Genomic DNA, 26,183 nt, shown 5'->3' on the forward strand with positions numbered 1-26,183 from the left:
AGAAATGTTCGTTGCATGAGCAAGTCAATGAATGCCTATGTAACAGCATTCAGTGGCAGACTTTCCTTTAATATTGAGTTTTGTATGAATCTGGCTGATTCATACAGGACACCTGAGAACAAATTTAAAGATGAGACAGAATAAAATGGAGACACTAACACATTTTTATAAGGAAAGCATTTTCTATTGCAAAGTCTATTAAGACAATTTCTTATAAGCACTCTTAAGACATTCCCAATTTTTCCATCATTCTTTTTATTTCGTTGAAAATATTGTTAGTAGGATTACGTATTTTCTTTTTAAATATTCAATAAAGATTTAATTTGCTAATTTGTTTTTGTTAATATATATATTTTTTCTCATTTATAAGCTTCTGCCAATTTTTTTTTTTTGGTGTCTACTTCCTCGTGCCCAATTTACAGATTTAAATTTTATCTGACAGATTTGATTTTTCCGTTAGTTTTTTCCCAGTAACAAATTTTACTCTACAGAGTGAACCTCAGACATAGTAAGGGTTTAATACATGGTCACTGTTATTATTATGCATTCGTTGTCAAAGCCAAGTGAGAATATTCAGGCACCTCATAGGCAGAGTACAAACTTTAGGCTAAAAGAATCCAGCTCGACCAGTGAGAGCTGGAATGAGTCAAGGGAAGCCTTTGACATGCTTCAAATTATACGTCACGGTGGACTTCTGGTCTCCCAGGTATGAAGCTGGCTCTTTCTCCAGTCACCTCCCAAGAACTACAATAGTTCTATGAACTTTTCTGTTCTGTTATCGCCTGAATGCAGAGTCACTAATAACATGGGAGGGGAATGTTTCCCCCAAATCTTCCACATGTGCCAAGATGCAAACAACCACTGATGCCAGAAGTCCATCCTCATTTAATGGGCGAATAGCCCTCCAGGAATGGCCATCTTTCACTCCCAGTGCACTGTGGGAAAGGGGAGGAAGACAGGAGCGGGACGGCTGGGGAAAAACCAGCAGCGGGGACTGAAACTGAGTTGTGCAAAAAACTCCTGAGAAATCCCCTTGGAAAGAGTGGGAAAGAATCCACATAAAAGACGGTATTGCTAATGAAAGACTCCTCCTGCTCCCATAAATTTTTTTACAAACTAGACTAACGTTACAAATATGCAATGTAAACATACGTACACACACATACCCTGACATATTGACTAGGCTGCATTTATAGTGTGCTCCTCAGAAGAAAATAATGATTTCAGTCTAAACATCTTTAAATGCAAATGGAAAAACAATGTCAGGAATCAAGTTTTCAAAGACCTTCCCATTCTGAAGTGGACTCTCAGTCCTTCCCTATTTTATTCAGGATAATTCTTCTACTATCATAAACTAGAGCAGGTAATTTGATTTGATTTGATTTACAGAAGTGCTACTCCTTGCTTTACCAGAATGTTTTTTGCTACCCACCCCCCTTTAAAGAATGGTGCTTCGTAAGACGGTCAAGATAATTTATATTTATTATTATTACACTTATTATTAATATTACATTATATGTTCTCCCAGGATTCCTGGAGTAGATTTTTTTCAAAAGGGCAGACAAGGTAACAAGCAGGCTTATTCTCCCCATTATACAGATGAAGAGACTGAGACATGGGGAAGGGTGTGGACTTCCATTCATTCGTGAATTTATTCGTTCATCGATTACTTATTGAGAGCCATTATATCTAGAGGCATTATGCTGCTTCTGGATTCTGCGGTTACAGTAACTGTCTTGGTCCCTCTTCTCTGGAAGTTTCTAGTCTTACTGGGGAGTCAGATTGTTAATTTCCAAATGCAAATCTGATCATGTCACACCTTTGCTGAAATTATTTCTGGGGTTTTTCCCACAGATCTTGTGACTTACAATGTTTTCCCATGATCTTACCCTATGTCCACTAATATTAAGCTCATCTAATTTCTGCCCACTCAGCTACCAAAGCTTGAACTCTCACCCAAGAGGTTTCTATGTTTGCGGTTTTTTCAGAGTGTGTATTTATTTAATTTCAGGGTTTTTATAATCAAAGTTTTAAAGGCATATAGCTCAAAGGGTTGATATTTCTAATAGTTTTGTTATAAAGAATAACAGCCCTCTTTTCTCCAGACTCAACCACTTTTAAGTCTTCAGTTGATTCTTTGGATAGTGACCTCCTTATCGCTTGATTACATTCTAGTATTGCCACGTCTCCATTTTTTCAGTTTTAAGCACTACCTACTGACTTCACACAGAGCAAGCAGTACGAGGCTTCTGTTTTATTTATCCCGCACCCCCACCACATTCTATCCTTACCACAATAGTCTGACATGACTTCTCATTCTAAATCCAAATTTTATAATCAAAAACAGACTTTACGTGCTACACATTACAGCATAAAGTTCTATTTATTTGTTCCTGGTTCAGAAACATATGATAGGAAGTCTCAGTACAAGGGGGAAAAAGATAAAAGACATTAACTAGTTGAATAGATTTTTTTCACCAGAAGGAATCTTAAGGATCATTTCCTTTCTTTTAACTTCAGTCATATGGTCACGTAGGTTCAAGGTCATGTGGCAAACGGATGACAGACAGGGGACTAGCACGCAGTCCTAAGTGCATTTCCAGTGCTCTTTGGCATATACCGGGCTGTAAACCAACTTCCACCTACGATGAATTTAGGACTGATCACTGAGTGTCGGGAAGTTTAAGGTGTGTGCCTGAAGGTATCCTATTGAGCAGACCAGGGCAGAAGCAGTAGCGCTGGGGTTTGAACCCCGTTCCAGCTCTGAGCTCAATACTTTTCTAATTGACATCACTTTGCTTCTGTTTTTGTCAGACCATGATGGTCACCAATGCTTGGAGCCTGAAACTATGTGGCCCGCTGTCAGTCTCGTAGACCTGTTGTAAGGACTAAACAAGTAAATACAGATGTAAACCCTGTGCCTTGGAGGAATGCCTGACATGTAAATGTTCGCTGCCACCCTGATTCCCCTCCTTCCCATCCTCCTCCTTTAGTTCTCTTACATTCCTCACGGCTGACAAACCAACTTTGTTTCTTGGTCCTGACAAATACCCTTCTCTTCCTTGATGTCCCTGGAGAAAAGTTTCAACTGACTGTCTTTCTTGCCCTTGTCCCCTCGGAGTTCAAACTGTGACCCTGTCATCTAGTTTTCTTCATTTTTTCACACCTGTCTTCCTTTTGTAATTGGCCCTAGAGTTGTCCCATTTGAGTTCCACTGCCCTAGCGCGTTCCTCATGTTACCTCTTCACATCAACCTTTCAATTCCCAACTCAAACCAGTCTCTTCCAAGAAGTCCGTCCTGGACCAAAGACTCTCCACACCCACAGAAAGGGAAGAGTTGAAACACCACTATCCCAGGAGCTGAAGTTCACGCACTCTTCACCTGCCTTCTCAGAACTGACAGACTTCACATGTCTCAGCTTTCTTAATCGTATAGTAAGGGCCCTCAACAGCCTAGCCCTAAAATTCTTGGATTTAAGAGCTGTTTTTGCTTGACTTCAGTTATTAGATCCTGCTCAGCTGGGAACCTAGGGCTGTTGCACATCCCACAAGAACTGCCAGAGGATACTGAACACCCTTATTGCCTTTTCTTTGGTTTTATTCTTCCTTGAAAAAACAATTAGTTAGCTTCAGAACTGTTGGTAGAAGACTTTGTGTATATTACACCATGGGGGAAATCACAGCAAAGTAAGACCATCTTTCATTCACCATTCTGAAAATATCCATTGGGAGGACGGGGGGAGAGGTAACTAAATACCTTCATATCTTTACATCCACTCCCTGCAATGAAATCAGAAAAACAAACCTGTTGGCAAGAAATGGATCTTTAGGGGTGACTTCTCCTCCTTCCCCACACTTTCCCCTTCTTGCCTAACCTCTAGATCCAGTGATAGCTTCTCTATGTTTGAAATTCTCCTATATCCCGTCTCCTCAAACATCACTGGTCTCAAAATTTTCCACTCTCATTATTATTTCAAATACCGCCTTGCCCAATAAAGGATGAAACAGAAGAAAGAAGGGATTAAAGAAAGTACGAAGGGAGACAAAAGAGAAATGAAATATTAGATCAGCATCCAATATACCTTAGGCCTTTCATTAGTCACTTCATAGATGCCATTCAATTTAATAATGATAACAATCCTATAGGGTAATTACTGTTATCACTGTTTCCCAGTTGAGGAAGTGGGGGCTCAAGAAGGTTAAGTCATCCATTGTCATTCTCCACTGTTGCACAGTTATATTAGTCCAATTAGGCTTTCACCAAATTCTGCTTGACCCCCAAGCCTGTGCTATTTTTTTGTCCTTTGCTTTATTGATTATCCATGGCTACTAAACAAATTATCACTAAAACTCGGTTGCTTAAAACAACGAACTTTTTTTTTTTATCGCACAAGTTCTATGAGTTAAGAATGTGGGTGTATCTTAGTTGGGTGCTTCTGACTCAGGGTCTCTCAGAAGGTGTTGGGTGCGGGCTGCCAGCATCCCCAGGATCGTCAGGTGGCCGTTGGAAGGTCTCAGCTTCTCATGAGCTGTTGGCTAGAGACACAAATTTCTTCCAAGGGGTCCTCTCCATTGGGCAGCTCACAACATGGCAGCTGGCTTCCTCCCGACTGAGTAATGAAGAGAGAGAGACAGAACACCCAAGATGGAAGCCACAGCCTTTTTATAACCTACTCTTCAAAGTGACATCGCATCACTTCCGCTGCATTCTGCTCTTTAAAAGTGACTCGATAGGTCCAACCTACACTCAGGGGGAGGGGATGACATGAAGACATTACCACCAGGAGGTGAGGGGTTGTTGGAGGCCTTTTAGAAATCATCTTTCTGAGCTCATTCGTATGTCCTCAAATATTCTTTGCTGTACCAAACTGTTTATATTTGAAGCCTCTCTTAGGCTTCTACCTGTGTTTAGCAACTCTCATGAACTTTTCTTCCCTGTACATTTTCAGGAAAGAATTTCAGAGACGCTGATATATGTAACAATATTAAAATGCTGTCTTCATACGGGCTACAGTGCGTGAAGTATAATAAAACAATAAAACCAAACGGCAGGAATAAACAGCACTGGGCACAAAGTTCATTATGTGTATACAAGCCTGATTTTACAAAGATTTCTAGAATGTTACAGTCTGGATGAAAACTAGCTTAGTGGCCACCTGCCCCTAGGTGCACATCTGTTTGCTCACAAGCAACATCTCATCGCTGTTCAGAATTTGCCAAGAACATTTACTGACTACATACTAGGAACAGAGGTCTTCATTCTGGTGCACTCATAGTAACTAAAGCTTTTTGTACCCCAAAGCTTTAGAATCCAATTGACCAGGCTGAAATATCTGAACCTCATAAGGCCTAATGGGGAGCGGCAGTATGAATAGAGAGCAGCCCACTTAACAGGACCCCGAGGTTCCAGAGACTTAGCTTCAAAGGTCTACTTTTCTGGCTGAGGGTTTGTGGGCAAGTGCTCTTGTCTGAGAATAGGTATAACAGTACCCACCCCCCTGACAGGACAACTGTGAGGAAAGACAGCATAGCCAAGGGGCTTAGGCACATGGATTGTGAGGTCACACGTTTTGGGTTCAATTCTTGGCTCTGCCACATGCTGTGGGAAAGCCCTTAACTTCTCTGCTTCACCTTCCCCGTCTGAAAAGTGGGTATAATGATGGTACGCACATCTTAGGGCTGTTGGGAGGATTAAGTGAGTTAATATGTGCAAAGCACTTAAAAAAGTACTTGGCACTTGGTAAGTGTTCAGTCAGTAAGGGTACGTGAAGTGATTTGTGTGAAGCCCTTACCATACTACCTCGTGTAAAGTAAGAATATAAATAAATTATCCTCAATTTTTTTTAAAAAAGATTTATTGGGGAAGGGGAACAGGACTTCATTGGGGGACAGTGTGTACGTCCAGGCCTTTTTTTCCAAGTCAAGTTGTTGTCCTTTCAATCTTAGTTGTGGAGGGTGCCGTTCAGCTCCAGGTCCAGTTGCTATTATTAGTTGCAGGGGGCGCAGCCCACCATCCCTTGTGGGACTCAAGGAATCGAACTGGCAACCTTGTGGTTGAGAGCCTGTGCTCCAACCAACAACTGAGCCATCCAGGAGGCAGCTCAGCTCAAGGTGTCGTGTTCAATCTTAGTTGCAGGGGCGGAGCCCACCATCCCTTGCGGGACTCGAGGAGTTGAACCAGCATCCTTGTGGTTGAGAGCCCACTGGCCCATGTGGGAATCAAACCGGCAGCCTTCGGAGTTAGGAGCACAGAGCTCCAGCCACCTAAGCCACCGGGCCAGCCCCTATCCTCAATTTTTAACCTTTAATTTCTTCATCTGTAAAATGGGGAACAGATGCCTGTCTTATAGAGTTCTTACGAAAATAAAATATAAAATATACCGCACCTAATGGTTTGTGGCCCAAATAAAGACGTACTAAATAGTAGCTATTATTATTATGCATATTCACCAGCGATTATACAGCTATGACCACTATGTGGGAGCTGGGAATGTCAGATAACTCAGTAAAAAACCTCTAGCAAGCCAGGAGGTCAGTGTCTCGGCATTAAGTGAGTGCCATGCTCTGGGATTACAAGATGTTCTGTTCAGCCTGGATAGCGCTTTCTGGAGTTCCTTTGGGGCCCAATGTGTCCAGGGCATTCCAAGTCTGAGAATGGTTTCTTCTGGTTTCTGCTTTGGTATTTTAATTGGCATATTAAGTTTCTTATCTACTTCTCTTTTGTGTTTTTAACAATACCCCCTTGTGGTTGCAGGCTGAGCACAGAAAGAATGTATCAGAGAGAGCTAGTAGAGAGAAATGCCATGCACACACTGAGTGCCTGTAGTTCTGGGACCATCTGGTTCCAAACAGAAGGAGCTGGCTTTTGAGCCTAGGAGCAGTTTTCAGAGGGGCTCTGGGACACTCAAAAAACCCACTGAAATTCTCTTGCTCTGCTTTTTCAAGGACCACCACTGTTCTTTCCCTGCTCTCCCACCCAAGAACACTTAACATCTTGGACCTCTTCTTCAAGGCCGAAAGGGATACTTCCTAGGTAGCACCAGTTTGGGTGGAAAAGAATGCATTTCTCAAAAACATAACCCTGTCTATGACCCTGCTAATGATAGCCACAAACCAAGGGGAAAGAAAAGCATATTAAAGCTAGTTCTGGGAAGCAGATCGCCCCCTAACCTCCTTCCCAGAGTCAGAGAGCTGACGATCAGACTGAAGGCAAACATAAGACAGTGAGGAGACACCACTTTGTGACGAATTGGCTTTAGGAACGCAGAATAAAAGAAGATATATAAACAGCTCTTTGAGCTTTGAAAATAAATACTATGAAGGGCCATGTATTGCTCATAGAATTTCGTGTTTATTAGAAATACCAACCTCACTGACTATCACTGCCTCACCCTAATGTTCAAGAAATGCATCATTTCTAACGAGAATCGTCTACTCTTATTGACATTTCATTTGTTTTTGGTCCTTCTTTTATATTTGTACCTGGAGGCTTCAGAGAAGTCCCGTCAGCGTTCACTTGGCAATATTTGATGTATCTTAAATCAAGTAAATTTCATGAAAGTCTTAACTTTCATCACCTATCAAATGGTATTAACTTGGCTTTAAACTCCTTAGTGAGAGAATCTCAGTGGTAAAGGATCAGTTCCCGGTATCTGTTATCAACTCCCCGTTTGGGGATTAGTACTGTATTTTCATGTAGGATATAAACATATCCGGATAATTCTCCTGAGCTTCACTTGTTGAAATTTGACATTTGTCTCCTATCGCTCAATTATGGCTGAGCTCCCGGAAAGCTTTCCTGGCACCTCTGATAGCTGCCTGACCCTCCCCCCACCCAACACACACACTCAGTTCTCGTTCCAGTCCTCCCTTTAGCTAAGGGAGCAAAGTTAACAACAAAATACATTTTAGGAACTCTGTCTCGAAAGACTATCTCGGCTTTGTATGGCTTGGGGCTGTTAGCCACAGAGAAGTCAAAAGATCAGCTATTTGGGTTGTTCTGGCCTGGGTAGATGGGTCTTACAACTAACTGCCTTCCCCATCCTACTTCCAGGCTACTCCCCACAACCCAACATTTTAGCTTTCCTCACTGTCACCTCGTCCTACTGGTGTCTGGGAGTGTCGTTTCTAGCAAACATGTGCCATCTCCAATGTTGCTGAAACAGAAGCTTCCACCCTCTTACTTAAAAACTCCACACTTGAACAAAGAAATAGCAGACTGGAAGTAGGAGAAAAGACCTGAGTGTGAGTGTGTGTATGTCCATATGTGAAATATTTACCTCAAAAGGTTCATACAATGGTCCTAGCAGTCAGTTTCAGTTAATGCTAGAATCCTTGTGCTACCATTGAGTATTTTTCTCCCTGTATGAAGAACCAACTGGGTTGTATCTGAGTTGTATAAAAACTAGCTCTTCATGGGTAAAACAAAAAATAGCACGTGTTTATTTGTACCATTTGCTGATTTCTCTGGTGTACATGCTCCCAGTCATGGTTGATTTCAAGATACCAAGTCACTGAACAAAGACTTGGGAAGAAACACACACCAACAGCTCTGCCAGCAGGGTGAACCAGGCTCAGCACAGGGCGATGGAGAAGGCCAGGAAAGATTTATAGAGCAAGCAATTCTTGACCTTGAACCTGGAAAGATGAGTAGATATTTTCTAAATGGACGCAGACATGGAGGAAGAAGGCAAGAGGCAAGTATTCCTGGCAAAGGGTGAACCACTTTGGCCGTGTTCTAAGTGTGTATGTGTGTAGTGTCTGTGTGTGCACTTGTGTGCATGTGGTGTGTGTGGTGGGGATGCACTGGTTACAATGGACAGTGTCTAGTGCAATGCTCATTATTCTAGAAGCCAACATCAATACATTATTATGACAGAGAATGGCCACATAGCAGAGCATAGTCAGGCCAAGGAAAAAGGGACTTCAGGCTGAGAGGCTGTTAAAGGTGATTTGTGATTTGGTCCGCATCGGAAGTGGAGAACGTGTAAAGGGAAAGAGTGATGCATTCATTTGAGTCAAAATAAGAGCTCTGTGTAACAAGAAATATTTCAGAGCAGTCTAATTACCAACCATCTCCATCACATTAGCTCGCCCTCCCCAGGCTACATTTCCTTTGCTGCATCCAAGGGTAGTTCAACGTATTGCTTCGAGGCACGCAGTTTATTTTTCCCAATCTGAGCACTGGGAAGTCTCATCTCTGTCAATGAAATCAACAAATAGTATTGAGTGGCATTTCGGCCCATGATACCAGGTTGTCCTTATTTCTGGCACAGCACCCCAAGGCCCTGAATGCGCTCTCATGTGCTCTTACTGGCTTTTTCAGGACGAAAAAGGGATGTGTCTAGAGATTTCTCATCAGCTTGTTCCACTTCTGCCTCTTGACCTACAGGACAGGCTTTGGGGTTTAGAGGTCCCCAGACACTCTATTTTTCTGGCTTCTCCTCATTAGGATTTTATATTCTAGCTTCTATAATTCACTTAACTGTTGTTTGTATAATTTAACTATATTTAAACATATAATTTAACATAACTAGATACAAAAATACTATAACTATAACTAATTTAACTATATTTTATAACATGGACATGTTTTGGAGGTCTTTGGGTAATGGGTATTTTAAAAATGAACCAGAAAAAGTCACCACTAATCAGGAGCATGAATTGGGTTTCTTCTTCACATTCTCTCTCTTTTTTTTCTTTGAAAAAATGAGTTTGTGCTTTTTAAAAAAAAAGAAAAAAACTATGGGAAAAAATGATAATTTTCTTGTACAGGAAACTTTAACAATCCAATTACAGTGAATAGTAAAAATAGTTTCCTAGAGGGAATACATTAAGGATATTGAAATAAGAACCCACTGGTAATACCAAATATCAGCTAAAAGTGTATGGATAATGAGGACAGAACAGTTCCGATGAGAGGCAGAAATAAGAATTTGAAAACTTTTATTACCTGTCATTTTGCTGCCTGGTCCTACTGGCCAGTATGCGTTCTTTCCATGTTGTTTAAATAATGTCATACCAGGATAAACATGAGATTAAGGCTTATATCATCCTGCTGCTGTGTCAATAGACAAACTCGTAAGTGTGATTTCCCCTTCAATTACTAAGTAGTTGCTCAGAAATATCTGATAGCCAAGAATGGCTATTATGTTTCCCTAGCACAGTGAAAGGTATGTTGTTGTAAAGAAAAAATACATCATCACAATTTATACTAGAGAAATAAATGTTTAAATGCTACAAAATTGGTTCAAAAGGAAGTTCTGAATGAATGGAAGGCAGCCCCTACTAGGACCCCAGGCTCTGAGGACTGTTCTCTTTGTGAGATCATCCCTATCATCTTGTTTCGATCACTTTAAGCCAAGCCCCACCACATAAGCAGGGGAATGAAGAAGAGACTGAAGTCATTCTCTAGAGCTCTGAGCCCTGGAGCTGAGCCTCCTCCCATTCCCCACGGTAGCCCAGGGCTTGTCTCTCCCCATCTCAATTGTCCAGGAGAAATGGTAGAATCAAGTCTGAAGGGAGTTTTTGGACATAACATTCTGAGAGAGGTGACCGCATGGTATAGCCGGACCGCATGGTACACGGCATCACCAGAGGTTAGGCTCTTACCAGTCGAGTGAGCTGGTGGGCTGTTTAACCTCTCTAAACCTGTTTCCTCATCTGCAAAATGGAACTAATGATACTTATCGTACAAGACTGTTTGAAGGGTCAATTGAAATCGGGATATAAAATGCCCGGCACAGAGTAGAACCTAGTGAATAGTGGCTCTATCATACCTCAAAACGTCTGCAAATCTTCTCCCAGCAACTTTTAACCTTCCACCCAAAGGAAAAGGGAGTGGCTGGCATTGCCTCTCCCGGAATCACCACAGGCAGTCCAACTACAAATTGATTTGGGTGAGACCAAATGGATTTCGGTGAGACTGGTGGAGAGGAACATCCCATGGGTAAGGGGCCGGAGCAACTTTAAGATAGCTCTGGAGGAGCTGGTTATTCTGAGGTCAAAGAAAACGTGGTGTGGTGGGAATCGCTTTCAGTGGACATTTGCTCAGCTCAGTCAGGAAGAAGGTCCAGGTCCCACGCTCTGAGAGGACAGGTAGCCTCACTTCTGCCAACAAGAGGCAAAAACATCCTGTAACTTTCTACCACTTGGCTGGGATATAGAATACCTGAATTACCGAAAACTACCTCCACTACACACTGTGTACATAGCTGTTTGTCTGCCTATGTTTGTTTCCAGGGTCTTAGCAGATTGGATCTGGGTTCATGTTGCATGTTGTATTTGGCACGAGAAGGTGTTTTAATATCCTTTCTTAACTGGAGCTATCTCCATGCTGATGAGTTCAGTTATTTTGAATCAAATAAAGCATTGCCCCAGGTTTTTGTATAATCATAGCATAGAAAAGTTCAGCTTTAAATTTGAGTTATCTCCCTTAAGAAATACTCACTAAAATAGCCACATCTGGAGTGTTTCCCACAAGGTCCTAGAGCTCTGACCAACTCTTGGACAAACCATGCATGTCAAAACATACCTGATGACTTATCTGAGCCACAATCTAGGAAGCTGAAATTGATAGAGTACCCTTGTCCCAACCCTTAATCTTCCCGTGCACGTGTCTGTAATCTAGCACCTTCAGTGGGTGCAATCAGTGAAGACTTCATGTTATCCTATTCAAACCTTCTGTGATTTCCAATCAGTCCACAAAAGATGTGTTCACCTACCCAAATGAAGTGAGGCTAAATTTATTCATTCGTTCACAAATATTTTGTTGCATCCCATTTGTGCCAGACACTTGATAAGCTGGGGATACAAATGTATATGGCCCTCATTCTGCCTGAAGGACTCACCATGTAGTAGAAGAGGGGTGTTCAGGACAAGTCAAGGACCCAAATGAGGGGAGTGGTCAATTCTACAGGGATTGGAAATCAGGAAAGACTTCCTGAAAAGGGGAGTTTTTGTTTTTTTTGTTTTTTTGTGTTTTTTTTTTCAGGATCAAGGCTTCAAGTCAAGAAGTCTTTTAAATTAACTTAAGAAAGAACTGATATTTTCATGAAACTGAACCTTTCTATCTGAGACATGGTACATCTTCCATTTGTTCAGGTCTACACCCAGCATTTCCACTCCTAGGTATCTAGAATTCTACATCCAGCAAAAATATCTTTCAAAAATGAAGGTGAAATAAAGCTTAAAAACAAAAAAACAACAACAAAAAACTTCAGAATTACCAGCAGATGTGTATTATTACAATCAAGTTTGTAAAAGTTCTTCAGATAAAAGGAAAATAATAATGATAGAAATGTAAATTTTGGATAAGAAATAATGATTACTAGAATACACAGACAATTTTCTGATTTAAAAAATCTATTTAAAGGTTAAAATATGATTAAAGCAAAATTAATAATGTATTGTAGTGTTTATAACATGAAGAAATAAAATATATGACAATAGCATAAAGGAAAGGGATGAGAGGGAAGTATATGCTGATAAGATTTTTATAATCTACATGAAGGAGTATAATACTATTTAAAGGTAGATTATAATAAGTAAAATGTGTGTGCTGTAAACCATAGAGCAACCACTAAAATAATGAAACAAAAAAGTATAGCTAATAAGCCAATTAAAAATACTTGCTTAATTAAAATAACAACAACAACAACAAAACAGGAAAATAAGAATAAAAGACTGGTAGAAAAAAGTAGAAAACAAATAGCAAGATGGCAGAAGTAAACACAACTATATCAGTAATTAAGTTAAATGGTATGGTCTAAGCACTTAAAATGCATAAATCATCAGAGTTGACTAAAAAAATGCAAAATCCAGCTATATATTATCTACAAATTATTCACCTTATATATAAAGACTCTGAGAGATTAAAAGTAAAAGGATAGGAAAAAGTATACTGTGCAAATATCAAACAAAAGAAAGCTGAAGCAGATTTAATAATATCAGAAATTTGATTCAGAGAAAGACATAATATCAGGTATAGAGATGGACAACTCATAAAGATAAAGATGTCAATTTATCAAGAAGACATACTGACTGTAATAATCATTTCTATATATGTATAATTATGTTATGCACCTTAAACATTTTTATTTAAAAAAAACTGATCTGGAAAAAAGATGACATACAATTAAATACATGAACATCCCGTAACAGAGATATAAAAAAATGAAACCCAACGTGATAAAACTGGAAGTAGAAACAGACATCCACGATTATAGTTGGAGATTTTAATATTCCTCGCTTAGTAATTGATAGAGAAAGTAGACAAATCAACTTAATTGATATTTACAGAACATACCACCACCTAGAGCACAATAAACACATTTTCAAGTGCACACAGAACATTCATATAGATGATATTCTGGGCCTGAAAATAGGTCTCAAAAAATTCCAGATAATTGAAATAATAAAGTATATTCTCTCACTGAAGCAGAATCAAACCAGCAATTAATAACAGAAAGTTAGCTGGGAAAATCCCCAAATATTGGGAAATTAAACCACACAGTTAAAAATATACCATGGGTCATAAAAACAATCACAAGGGAAAACAGAAAATATTTTGAATGGAAATGAAAATGAAAACACAGATATCAAAAGTTATGTGATACTGCTAAAAGAATACTTGCAGGAAAATTTATAGCACTAAATTATTATATGAGTAAAAAGTTCTTCAATCAATTACCTAAACTTCCACCTTAGGAAGAGGAATAGAAGCAAATTAAACCTGAGTAGTTCCAGTCAAGATGGCAGAGTAGATAAATGCTGTGCTCATCTTCTTTTATAACCACATCCAAATTACAACCAAATTACAAAACAACCATCATCAAGAATTGCCTGAAATCTTGCTGAACTGATGCCCTACAACTAAGGACATACAGAAGAAGCCACTGGTAAGAGGGGCAGAGATTCAGAACGGGGTGGTCCCACACTGGCATGCGACCATTAAAATCGGAATATCTCAGTTGGAGAGGTTCCCCCCTGAAGGAGCAAGGGGTCCCAGTACAACACTAGACCCCCCAGTCCAGGGTCCAAGTGCCAGGGAGAGAGATCCCCATAATTTCTGGTTGTGAATCAGCCACAAAACCGCGAAGATTGTGGCTGAGTGAGACAGAAAGTGGCTGGATTCCCAGGCATTCCTTTTAAAGGGATTGCCCACAGACTTACTCACCGACAGAATCACTGGTTCTGGCTCCAGCACTGGAGAGGTGACTGGGACATGTGGAAGGTGGTGGTGGCGCTGGGGGGCACTGAGTTATCAGGCTTCAGGACAAGGGCTGGAGGGGCAGCTTTCTCCTGGATGGAGGAGCTGCCAGAAGCCATTGTTTCTTCGTTGAGCCTTTCCCCTCCCTCTTCCTGGCGTGCAGACGCAGGTGGCTGGCATATCTGAGTCTTCATCAGTGGGCTGACACCATTCCTTCACCACGCCCTGATGATTCTGAAACCCCACCCCACCCAACTTTTGGGCACACCCAAGTCACTTCCAGTGGCTTTTTCCTATAAACTCCTGCCTTGGTTCATGCTGCAGACTTTCCTAGGGTCTCTCAAAGGTTTGTGGAACCCAGACAAGCAGCACCTGGCTTCAGTATGTCCCGTACTCTCTGGTTGAGCAGCCCGAAGCCCAACACTGGCGGCAGCTGGCCTTGGTTTGCAGCTTGGCCTCTTGAGGCACTACCAAGCATGGTGCAGGCAGCAGCCATCTTCAGATTGCTTTGTCGCTCCTGCCAGGTGGCCCTGGGTGGGGCATGAGCTGTGGATGAATTTGGCCAGCAGTGGGTCCCCTGCCACGTGGCTCTGGGGCTGGCATGCCCAGTGGCCAGCTTCAAAACAAGCTGGAGCATCACCCAGCCACCTCCAAGGATGACACACCCAAGGGGTGGATTGGGCAGGTATTAGAGCCCTGCTGAGGCAGATCCTGCTCTGTAGGAGCACCGCAACTCCTCCACTGTAGTCACAGCCAGTCCTCACAATCAATGAGCCTGAAGATCATTACCTCCCATTTATGTGCAAACAGCAACCAAGGCTCAACTATAACAAGAGGGCACACACAAGGGACACACATGGAGTACATGGTTCAGGTGACCAGGGAGACTGTGCCACTGAGCCCCACAGCACATCTGCTACATAAGGCCACTCTACCAAGACCGGAAGACATAACAGCCCTACTTAATACATAGACACAAACACAGGGAGGAGCCAAAATGGGGAGACAAAGAAACATGTCCCAAACGAAAGTACAGAACAAAGCTCTAGAAAAAGAACGAAACAAAATGGAGACAAGCAATCTACCAGTAGCAGAGTTCCAAACACTGGTTATAAGGATGCTCAAGGATCCCATGGAGAACTTAAGCAAAGAGATGGGAAACAAAAAGGAAGCAGTCAGAAATAAAGAATACAATAATGGAAATGAAGAATCCATTACAGGGAATCACCAGTAGATTAGATAAAGCACAGTAATGAATCAGTGATTTAGAAGATAAAGTAGCAGGAAACACCCAAACAGAACAGCAAAAAGAAAAAAGAATTTTAAAAAATGAGGACAGTTTAAGGAGCCACTGGGATAATATCAAGTGTACCAACATTCGCATCATAGGGGTACCAGAAGGAAAAGAGAGAAAGTTAGGGATTGAAAAACTATTTGAAGAAATAATGACAGAAAACTTCCCTAACCTGGTGAAGGAAATAGATATACAAGCTCAGGAAACGCAGTGTTTCAATCAAGATGAACCCAAAGAGGCCATACCAAGACATATCACATTAAAATGCCAAAGGTTAGAGACAAAGAAAGGATTGGCAGGAAATGGTCAAAGTGATGAAAAGCAAAGATCTACAACCAAAATAACTCTACCCAGCAAAACTATCATTTAGATTCAAAGGACAGATAAAGAACTTCCCAGATAAGAAAATGCTCAAGGAGTTCATTGCCACCAGACCAATATTACAAGGAATGTTAGAGGGACTTCTTTAAGACAGAAAAAAGAAAAAAAAAGGATAAAAATATGAATAATAAAATAGAAATAACTACATATCTATCAACAATTACTTTAAATGTAAGCAGATTAAATGCTCCAATCAAAAGAAAACAAGATCCTTACATATGCTGCCTACAGGAGACTCACTTCAGATCCAAAGACACACAGAGACTGAAAGTAAAGGGATGAAAAAAGATATTTGATGAAAATGGAAACAAACAAAATGCTGTGGTAGCAATACTTATACCAGACAAAGTCAACTTTAAAACAAAGGCTGTAAGAAGAGACAAAGAAGGACCCAGTAATCCCACTTCTGGGTATTTATCTGAAGAAACCCAAAACACTACTTCAAGGGGTCATGCTTGTCCATAGGTTCATTGCAGCATTATCTACAATAGCCAAGATATGAAGGCAACCTGGGTGTCCCTGAATGGATAAATGAATAGAGAAGTGGTACATACATACAATGGAATATTACTCAGCTGTAAAAAAGAATGAAATCTTGCCATCTGCCACACCTTGGATGGACCTAGAAGGTATTGTGCTGAGTGTAGTAAATCAGACAGCAAAAGACAGATGTCATATGATTTCACTTGCAAGTGGAATCTAAAGAACAAAATAAACAAACAAAACAGAAACAAACTCATAGACACAGAGAACATTTTGATGGTTGCCAGATGAAAGGAGGGTTGGGGGTGTGGGTGGAAAATGGGAAGGGATTAAGAAATACAAATTTGTTGTTGCACAGTAGTCATGGGGATGTAGGGTACAGCATAAGGAATATAGTCAATTATGTGGTAACAACTATGTATGGTGTCAGATGGGTAGTAGATTTGTTGGGGTGATAGATTGGAGGGTTTGGGGGCAGGGTGAAAAAGATGAAGGGGTTAAGAAGCACAAATTGGTAGTTATAAAACAGTTATGGGGATGTAAAATAAAGCATAGGGAATATAGTCAAGAATAGCTACGTATAGTGCCAGGTGGGTACGTTTGAATAACTATGGTGCACACCTGGAACTAATGTAATACTGTATGTTAGCTATATTTTAATAAACACTTTTTAAGAAGCAAATTAAACTTGAAGTAAACTGAAGGAGAGAAATACTAAAGTGTGACAACCAATAAAATTAGAAATGGACGAATAATAGAGAAAAAACTCTGAAATCAGTCGCTGGTTTTTCCATTCCCTCCTCACCTCTTTTATCAGGCAGCCCATCTTAAGCTCCAACCCTTTAAAAAGTCAACTTCTAACTTTTGGGGAATGATGGGACTGTTCCATATTTGTGACCATGTACAACTACATCTTTCTACAAGGAGACGACCGCAGTTAGGTCCTTGTGAGGAGAGGGACAAAACAGGTGGCAGTTGTGGTGGCCGTGGCCGCAGTAGCTCTAGTGACGATTTGTTGAGTTCTCACGCTGTGCCAGGCACTGTGATAAGCCCTTTAAATGCATTATCCCATTCAATCTTCAAAACACCATTTGGGATAAATACCATTGCTCCCTCTTTTTAAACATGAGGGAACTGAGCCCCAGAAAGTTGAAGTCACGTGTCCAAAGTCACTTCACTGTCAGCAGGTCTGGCTGATCCCCAAGTCTGTGCTCTAAATCCTGGATTTATCTTGCAATCTGCAGAGGATGCTGTTTTCACACTTACGTCTATCTGACCGTGTCGCACAACGATACAATACCAGTATTTTTTTTTACTCCAACCTGATCCTTTGCCATGTAGGTTCATGAGATTATGACACTCTAGACACAAGCAGAGCATTTTAGCCTAAATTGAGGTGCCCTGAATTAACCTTCGCCTGGCCCACTAGGAAAAGACACTGGAGATCTTCCCGTGTGTTGGGCTCCTTGGAGAGAAAATTCTGCGATAGCTGTGAAAGAAAAGGAGAGAAAGTAGGATTGGGCAGAGAGAATAGTCAAACCACAGCGCAGACCCAATGAAGCCTTGGCCACCTGAGTGGGGAGCTCTGGGACAGAGCTGCTCAGGAGCACACTGAGCGATACACTGGGCAGAAATGGTGGTGCCTTCATACTCCAGCCTCACTCAGTCACTTGCCGAGGCTTGCCCCAGGAAGGGTGGGGCCTTGAACTTGACGATTCTGTAGCAGAGACAGCCTCCAGCGGTCAGCGCCTTGGGGCCCCCCGCTGACCTCATCCTGCAGCTAGGTAGCAAGTCCTGCTGGGAATGGGCATCTGGGCGTGCCTGTCTGAGTCCAGGGCCTGGTGCAACCCTCAGGATGTGTCCCCATGGCAGTCACGTCACTAAGTCACCCCCGGTCCTCCCAGGAGTTTCTCTTGTTAAAAGCATAGAGCATTATTTCAGTGGACATATTGGTACTTGACGGAAGTCAATAAGGGCCAGAAAGTGTTATCTTAAGGATAACACTTAAGGATAACACTTAATGACTTACAACAAAAACAGTTAACATAATGTTAATGTTTTAAATGTGAACAAGGACAATAAACTCAGTTCTTTTTTTTTACCAGTTTCATTCATTTATTCATCCAAAGTGTACTGGGTACTCCACTGACCAATGAAGAGATGAAAACAAGTGCAATATGGTAAAAACAAAATACATAATGGAAAAGAGAAACTTCTGACCCTCCAGGAGCCTACATGTTACCACGTGGGGACTGAAAACTCAAGTAACGGTAACACGGGGCGCTGCCTGCTCCATGGAGAGCAGGCAGAGGAGAAGGCTTTGCGATATCTGAGCTGGGCCCCGAGAACAAACTTTTGTTGTGAGATAGAAATGGACAGACAGACATCCCCAGCAGAACTGGCAACATAAGCCAGGTCGGAAGCGTGAGCAGTTTAGTGTGAGTACAGTGCAGGTAGGACTGGCACCTTGCTAAGGAGGCAGGAGGAATCAGACGAAGGCTCAGGACAGACCAAGGCAAATCCATTCCTGTGACCGGACACCTCAGTGCATGTGGTGTTCCAGGTCAACAGGGTCCTTTCTGGTCTTTGCTTTGGACCTTGTATCCACATATGTTTCAGGACCCTTTATTTTGTTTTCTTTTCAAAGCCACCATAGTCTTATTCTTCCCTGTTATTCTTCCCTGACCACGCCCTCCCGTCCCTTTGCTAAGCAAGATGGGGAATCAGGTCACCTCGGCAACAGCAAGACCTCGGGCTGAATGAGCAGCCAGTGTCAGAGCTACGATGGAAACCCCACTTATCGTGTGGATAGCAGGTGAATGAGCCCACACCTTGGGCCCTTCCTCTTCTTTTGACCAGGGCTGAAAAGAAAAGATAGCACTACTGTTTTATGTTCCCCATAGTCTGTTTTCTCTTGCAGTTTCTGCTCCATCTACACGGCCACGTTCAACAGGACTAGATACAAATTATTTTGACCGGATCCCTTAGAAATCAAAGAGAAACCTAACAGATTCACTTAACTCAAGCAATTTAGAAAATCTGCCCCTGAATCACACAGCTGATTTTCATAGGGTAAGTAAAACAGGAATTAGCAAATATTTTCTGAACTTGTAAAATGTTTTTAAGACAATCTGATGAGTCAGTGTGTAATCCTTTCTACCATAAATAGGATGAAAGATATTTGCTATGTTTTCTCTTAAGTAAATATATTTTAAAATGGTTCCAATTTTCTTTTCAGCTGTCACTATGAATGGACACAGCAGCTGGAATGAAGGATAACACATCACACCTCAACTCTGAATTTCCTGCCTTTTGTTTTCTTGAATCATAGCCTTGATATTGTTTAAATAGTGCTCTGTATATTTAATTTCCTTTTTCTCTTCACAAAGACCAAACAGTTTAAAAAAAAAATCACCCCATATTTCACAGTGGGTTATAAAAGTGTTCCTGAACTGAAATAGAACCGGTCTCTTATTTAAACATATAAACATATATTTAGGCATTTTAATCCACTGTCATTTATTTTATTGATTGATGACTTGGTAACACATGTATTTGTGCACATTTTAACCATGTTATGTGCTTTGTATTTAAAGATAACACCGCTGATAGTGAGTGCTAACTGTATACACAGATGGTTGGGCAAGAACATGCATCTTCCAGGGCACACGTCCTCAAAGTCTGTTCTTTGCTGTTTGCAGACTTTGTCATTTGTGACTCTCCCTCTTCATCTCCGATCCTCCCCACAGTCAAAGATATGTGGCGTTAGAAGGACATTTGGATATTATTTAGCCCAACTACCTGAATGAAGCAGGCACCCAATATTCTCTAGCCTCTCCTTGTAACTTCCAGTGAGAAGACATTCTGCTCTCAAAAAGATAGCCCATGTCATGTCAGTCATCTCTAATGATCAGAAAGGTCTTCCTTTTATTTATTTATTTATTTTTATTAAATTTATTGGGGTGACAATTGTTAGTAAATTTACACAGATTTCAGGTGTACAATTCTGTATTACATCATCTATAAATCCCATTGTGTGTTCACCACCCAGAGTCAGTTCTCCTTCCATCACCATATATTTGATCCCCCTTACCCTCATCTCCCACCCTCCCACCCCCCCTTACCCTCCGATAACCACTAAGGTCTTCCTTTTATTGGGCCTAAGGTTTCCCTTATCTAACTTCCCCCTATTTGTGGTGCCCTCTAGACCTTCACACAACACATACAGGGAAGTATTTAGGAAACAATTCTCCCATCTTCTCTAAATGAAAATGTCTCATTTCCTTCAGCAGTTCTTCACTACGCTGACAACTGCCTGTCAACCCACATCAATTTGTCAACTTTTCTCTTTTGTGTAGTTCTTAAAATTCCTCACGTGGCCAGACAAGCTCAGTGACACAGAGGAACCTACACATTCTCCTTTCTTCTTCCTTCCTTTGATATGATCTTACTAGAGACTGGCCAATTTGGGCAACCAAGTTGCATTCTTGCCTTATGACCAACTTGTACTTCAAAGTTTCATAGTTTTTCATAAGCAGTTGAGTCATATCTATTCCACCCAGTATTTGTCCATTTGACTATTGGAACTACCATGGAGGACATTGCTCTTAAACGCCATCTTGTTTCTTTCATTTTATGCATATTTCCAGAGTTATTCTTTTGCAATTTCTGTCAAAAAACATATTAGTTCTCTCTTCATGCTTGGCTTCACCTGAAAACTTGACAAGCATATCTTTTATGTCTTCATTTAAGCCATGAGGAAAACATTGCAAAGGATGGGGTTCAATATGGCAATACTTGACATGCCATTGAAGATTAGACCCCTCTCCAAGTTTGCATCAGTTTGTTAACCAACAATGCCCCGTGAACGATCCCTCAACCAGCTATTTCTGGCATAATTTCTATTGTGTTCAAAAAGATAGAATAAGAAACTTTGTCAAATGCTTTAACGCAAATTATGCTTTGTCTAAACAGCACTTTCTTGACTTACAATTTAATAACCCAATCAAGAATGGATTTGATGCCCTTCCTAAAGTTTCAATAGCAAACTATACTTATGCTTGTAATAGCAATTAATATGTTGCATTGTAATCACTTATTTATACATATTTTTGTCCCAATTAGATTGTGGGCTCACTCATGGTAGAGACTAACTCTTGCTATTCACCATTGTATCCCTAATACTTACTGGTGAAGCCTGGTAGGTAACTAATATTTAATAGATACCAGTTAAATTAATGGATAAATGAAGAGTGGTATGATGCAATTCAATAAAAGAAGTCGTTTGGAGGATATGTTGTGTTGAGGTGTCTGTGGGTAAACAGAGTAGATTTCTACGTTAATAGGCTTTATGCACAGGTCTGGAACTCTGGAGAAACAGTTGGCTTGAGAATATAAATTTTAGAATTATTAAGGCAATAAATGAAATGAAAACCAAGACCATGTGTGAGACTGCTCAGGGAGGGGGTGTTGGGTGAGGAGGGAGGCGGTATGGCACACTGATCAAGCACCTGGAGCCCCACCATCGAGCTGCCTGAATATAAGTTTGCACTATCTTGGGCAAGTAATAACCTCATGGGCTTCATTCTCCTCATCTGTGAGATAGAGATGCAGGAATACCTCCTACTTTTTTACCTCCTTCTCATTTATTATACATGTAATAAATGAGAGAGAGGCAGAAGAACTAAGAAAGCATTGCATCACACAAACCGAAGGAGAGTTTCAAGAGAAAAGTGCTCATCAGTGGTTATCAGGAGCCAGAATGCCCTGGGCATTGGAAGAAGCTTCTTTCGAGATGGAGCAGGAAAAGGCAGATATTAGTGGCTGTGAAGTAAACAAGTGTAAACATAGGTATTGATAGTTGTCATTAAGGTTGACTGTGGAGGGAGCCGTTCAAGTTCAACCCTACACTATCCCCTCTCCGTGGATAGCATCACCCCCTATGCCAAAGAAATATGGAGCTTATCAACCACAGATGAGGGTGAATCCAGAGAGAGCAGGCCAGGATCAATATGAAGATAACTGGTGGAAGTAAGACAGGAGTTAATTATTAAAAATTCAACATGTATCCATAGGGCACCTACGAAGTGCCAGACACTGTTCTAGGGGCTGATGATACAGCAGAGAACAAAACAGACATTCTTCCTGCCTTCTTGAAGCTTACATTGTAGTGGAAGAGACAATCAAGTAAACAAATATGAGCCATTTTGAGAGCTGACAATGTTATGAAAGAAGTTAGCAGGGTGACGTGATAGATATTGACTAGGAGGTAGAAGAGAATGCTACTGGAATACAGTGTGATCGGGGAAACTGTCACTGAAAAAGTAACATTTAAATCCTAGAGGTGGGGGAAGGGCAGTAATGTTCTGATTAATTGGCTCTCACAAAAGAAAAAAGAAAAAAAGCCCTGATTTTCTTGGTGTAAATACACCACAGCTAATTTTCCAGATACCAACATGACATCACCCAGTGCAGAGATGGGAAGAAAGGTGCACATTTGGCTCTAGCGAGCCTGGAGAAGCCATTTCCAGCACACCACTGGAAGAATGTTCCAGATGAAAGAGCATGTGAAAAGCCACTGCAGCAGGAAGGAGCTCAGGGTGACTGGAGACAGGAACTGGGGAGGGACGAGTGGACAGTCAGAGAAGTTGGTAAATGCCATATTTTCCATGTAAGAAGTTGGATCTTACTCTAAATGATATGGGCAAGATCTGATTTACACTGTAAAAAGATCATTATTATTATTTCATGGAGATTGAATTAGAATAGGGGCAAGAATAGAAGTAGGTAGCCAGTTAAGAGTCCTTGAAGATGTCTAAGCAAGAATAAGGATGGGAGTGGTGGAAACAAAAGCAGTGGATATATTTTGGGAACATATTTTGGAAGCAGAAGGTAGGACTTCCTGGTAGATTGGATGTGACAGTTCAGGGAAAAGAAGACTCAGAATGAGTCTTAACCAGTTGGAAGGTGTCTGATACCATTTATTGAGATGTGGAAGAGGGGAGGAAAAATAGCTTTGAGTTTGGGGAATAAATTTCAGATGTCCGGTAGGTATCCAACTGCAATCAAGTGGATATAAGGATCTGGAACTGAGGAGGAAGACTGGGGATAGAGATATAAATTTGAGTGTCATCTGCATTCGGTGGCAGTGGAATGATGTGGCTGGTTGGAATTACACAGAGAGTATATTGATAGAGAAGAGATTAATCCCCAAAGAACTCAAGCATTTAATGGTCGGCTAGAAAAGGAGAATACAGACAAGAAGACCAGACAAAGTGATCAGTGAGGTAAGGAAGAAACAGCCTGCTCCATCCCAGAGTTCGTCTCTCCTCTGGAGAAGATAGTGGGATGCTTTAGGGAAGAAAGCAGGAGGCTGGCAGTCGGTCTCCTCTCACCCACGGAATAGCTGTGCAATTCTAATAAACCAAGTAACCTCTCTGGACTATCGTCAGCTATACCAAGTCCTGAGTAAGAAAAAGACCGTGTCCCTACCCTTGAATAATTATTTCTAGTTTATTGGCTTGCATCAAAACACGTGTGTGTGTGTATGTGTGTGTGTGTGTGTATGTGTGTGTGTGTGTGTGTCTTACCTCCCCAACAAGATGAGAGGAGCCTTGAAGCTGTATCTTTCTCATCTTGGTGTCCCCTACAGGACCTAGTACATACGGTGCACTTAATTTTGGGGTCATGAATATGTTGTACTCTTACAAATAATATTTGCCATTTTCTGACTCTTGCCCAAATCTTAACTCTGCCATTCATTATTTTATTTGGGCAACTTATTTAACTTCTCTGTGCCCCAGTTTCCTTAACTATAAAGTGTAGATAATAATAGTGGTCTCTATAGCATAACGTATTGTAAAAGTTAAAATGGGTATCTGGCAAGTAATAAGCTATTATTATTAATAATATGTGCTCATGGTAGAAAATTCAGAAAAATTAGAATTTAGGAAGATGTGAACTAAATCACTCATGACTTAGCGACTAGAGATAGCCATTGCTAATATTTTGGGGTACGTCCTTCTCACTCTTCTCTTCGCCTGATGCAAAAAAATAATCTCCTGAACTCAAATGGCTCAAATGGTAGTTGTAGGTGACAGTGCTTTTATATATTGTGTAGAGCTCTTAATATCATGCCTTTTATTTTTCCTTCATGCCAAATAGAGTGAAATTATGTCCATGCTCTTATTGTTAACAAAATGTGTATATTAAAAGTTACCTGTCTTGTTCTTTCGTTGTTTTTAATTGTCACCCCAATAAACTTTAACTTAAAAAAAGTTACCAGTTATTTGAGTCTTTCAGCTTGAATCCTAAGCATTTTTTAAACAATATGTTACTGACTTGTCACAGCAACGCTTCATGGTACATATTATCCCCATTTTATTGATGAGGAAAATGAGGGTCCGAGGACGTAGTGTTACTATTGGTCACTTCCAGTTTCACTCTCTTTGTGGGCACACATGAGCAGCTATTCTCTGCCATATTGATAGTAGCTGTGGCCCATATAAACTTTGGCCAATGAAATGTAAGCGGAAATGATGTGTGTTGCTTCTGGATAGGAACATTTCATTGCTGATGTTAACCTCTCCACCAAGCTTTCCCCCTGCCATGGTGACCATGGAAACCAGAGTGGATGTGGACAGTTAATGCTGAGTTAGCACAAGGAGAACAGCTGTGCTGGAGGGTTGCCAGACCTGTATCAGATTTTGCTTGAGCAAGAAATAAACCTTTCTTGTTTTCAGTCACTGAAATGTTGAGATTGTTTATTACCGCAGCAAAGCTTGGCCTATCCTGACGAGGGCAGAGCACCGAAAAGACTCCCCAAGGTCACAGAGCTTATGAGTCAAGCAGCCAAGATTTGGACCCAGATCTGTATGTCCCAAAGCCCATGCTCAATAGGCTGTCTAAAAAAGGTAAGATACGGATTTTTGTGAGAACTATTATAACAAGTACTGTCATCAGCTTTCTTATTTCACCTCAGTAGTGATGGCTTCATCTCCAGGTCTGCACACGTTGGGGGCAAAAAGAAGCAAAAGAGAACAGCCTTACCGTTTACGGTGGGATATGTGTTTTTGACATCCTATGAGAATAATAAAAAGACAAATTTAACTTGTGAAGCAAAGAGGGGTAACAAAGTTTGAACAGGGGAAGCATCTAAATTAAATAGTATTAATAAAAAGCTTTTACCCAGCAAGAAGTTTCAATAATAAATCCTTCAGAGAAAACTGTGGGAAGCCATTCTAAGACTCATTGGGAAGCAAGGGTGATCAAATTGGTAAGTCAAGCAGCTCGATAAAAGGTTTTAAAGACAGAAATTGCTGAGCGCCTAGCTGGGTTGAGTTGTTATAAGAGGACAAAACAGGTGAAATGCAAAAACAGTCATAACTTTCAGACTGTGACTGTTAAAACAGCATACGGCTCCATATTGTAAGAACTAGGACAGGAATTCCATAACTTGTGGAAAGTTACGGCACCACTACCATCTGCTTGCTGGGGTATCTTTTTCAAAAACTGAGGCAGAAACCATGTGATTCCCTTTTGTCAATTTCATCCTTCAGGGTGGAAGATGTATTAAATTTGAGTACGGATCCTACATTTTTCACAGAAATTAAAGACAGCATCTTCTTAGGGTCTCTAACCCTTGATCACAATCTGATCACATTAGGTACTTCTTACAGTCAGCACATCAGTTAAAAGAAAAAGGGATCTCTTTCTTGGGTCAGTAGACAAAGAAGGAAACAGTTTCAAAGGCCTAGTTCCCTACTCTCCCAGCCCTGGTCCCAGGACAGGATATTATCATGGTCCAGGCACTTTCTC

Source organism: Rhinolophus hipposideros, assembly GCF_964194185.1.
Source record: "Rhinolophus hipposideros genome assembly, chromosome: 19".
In the NCBI taxonomy this organism is placed as follows: Eukaryota; Metazoa; Chordata; class Mammalia; order Chiroptera; family Rhinolophidae; genus Rhinolophus; species Rhinolophus hipposideros.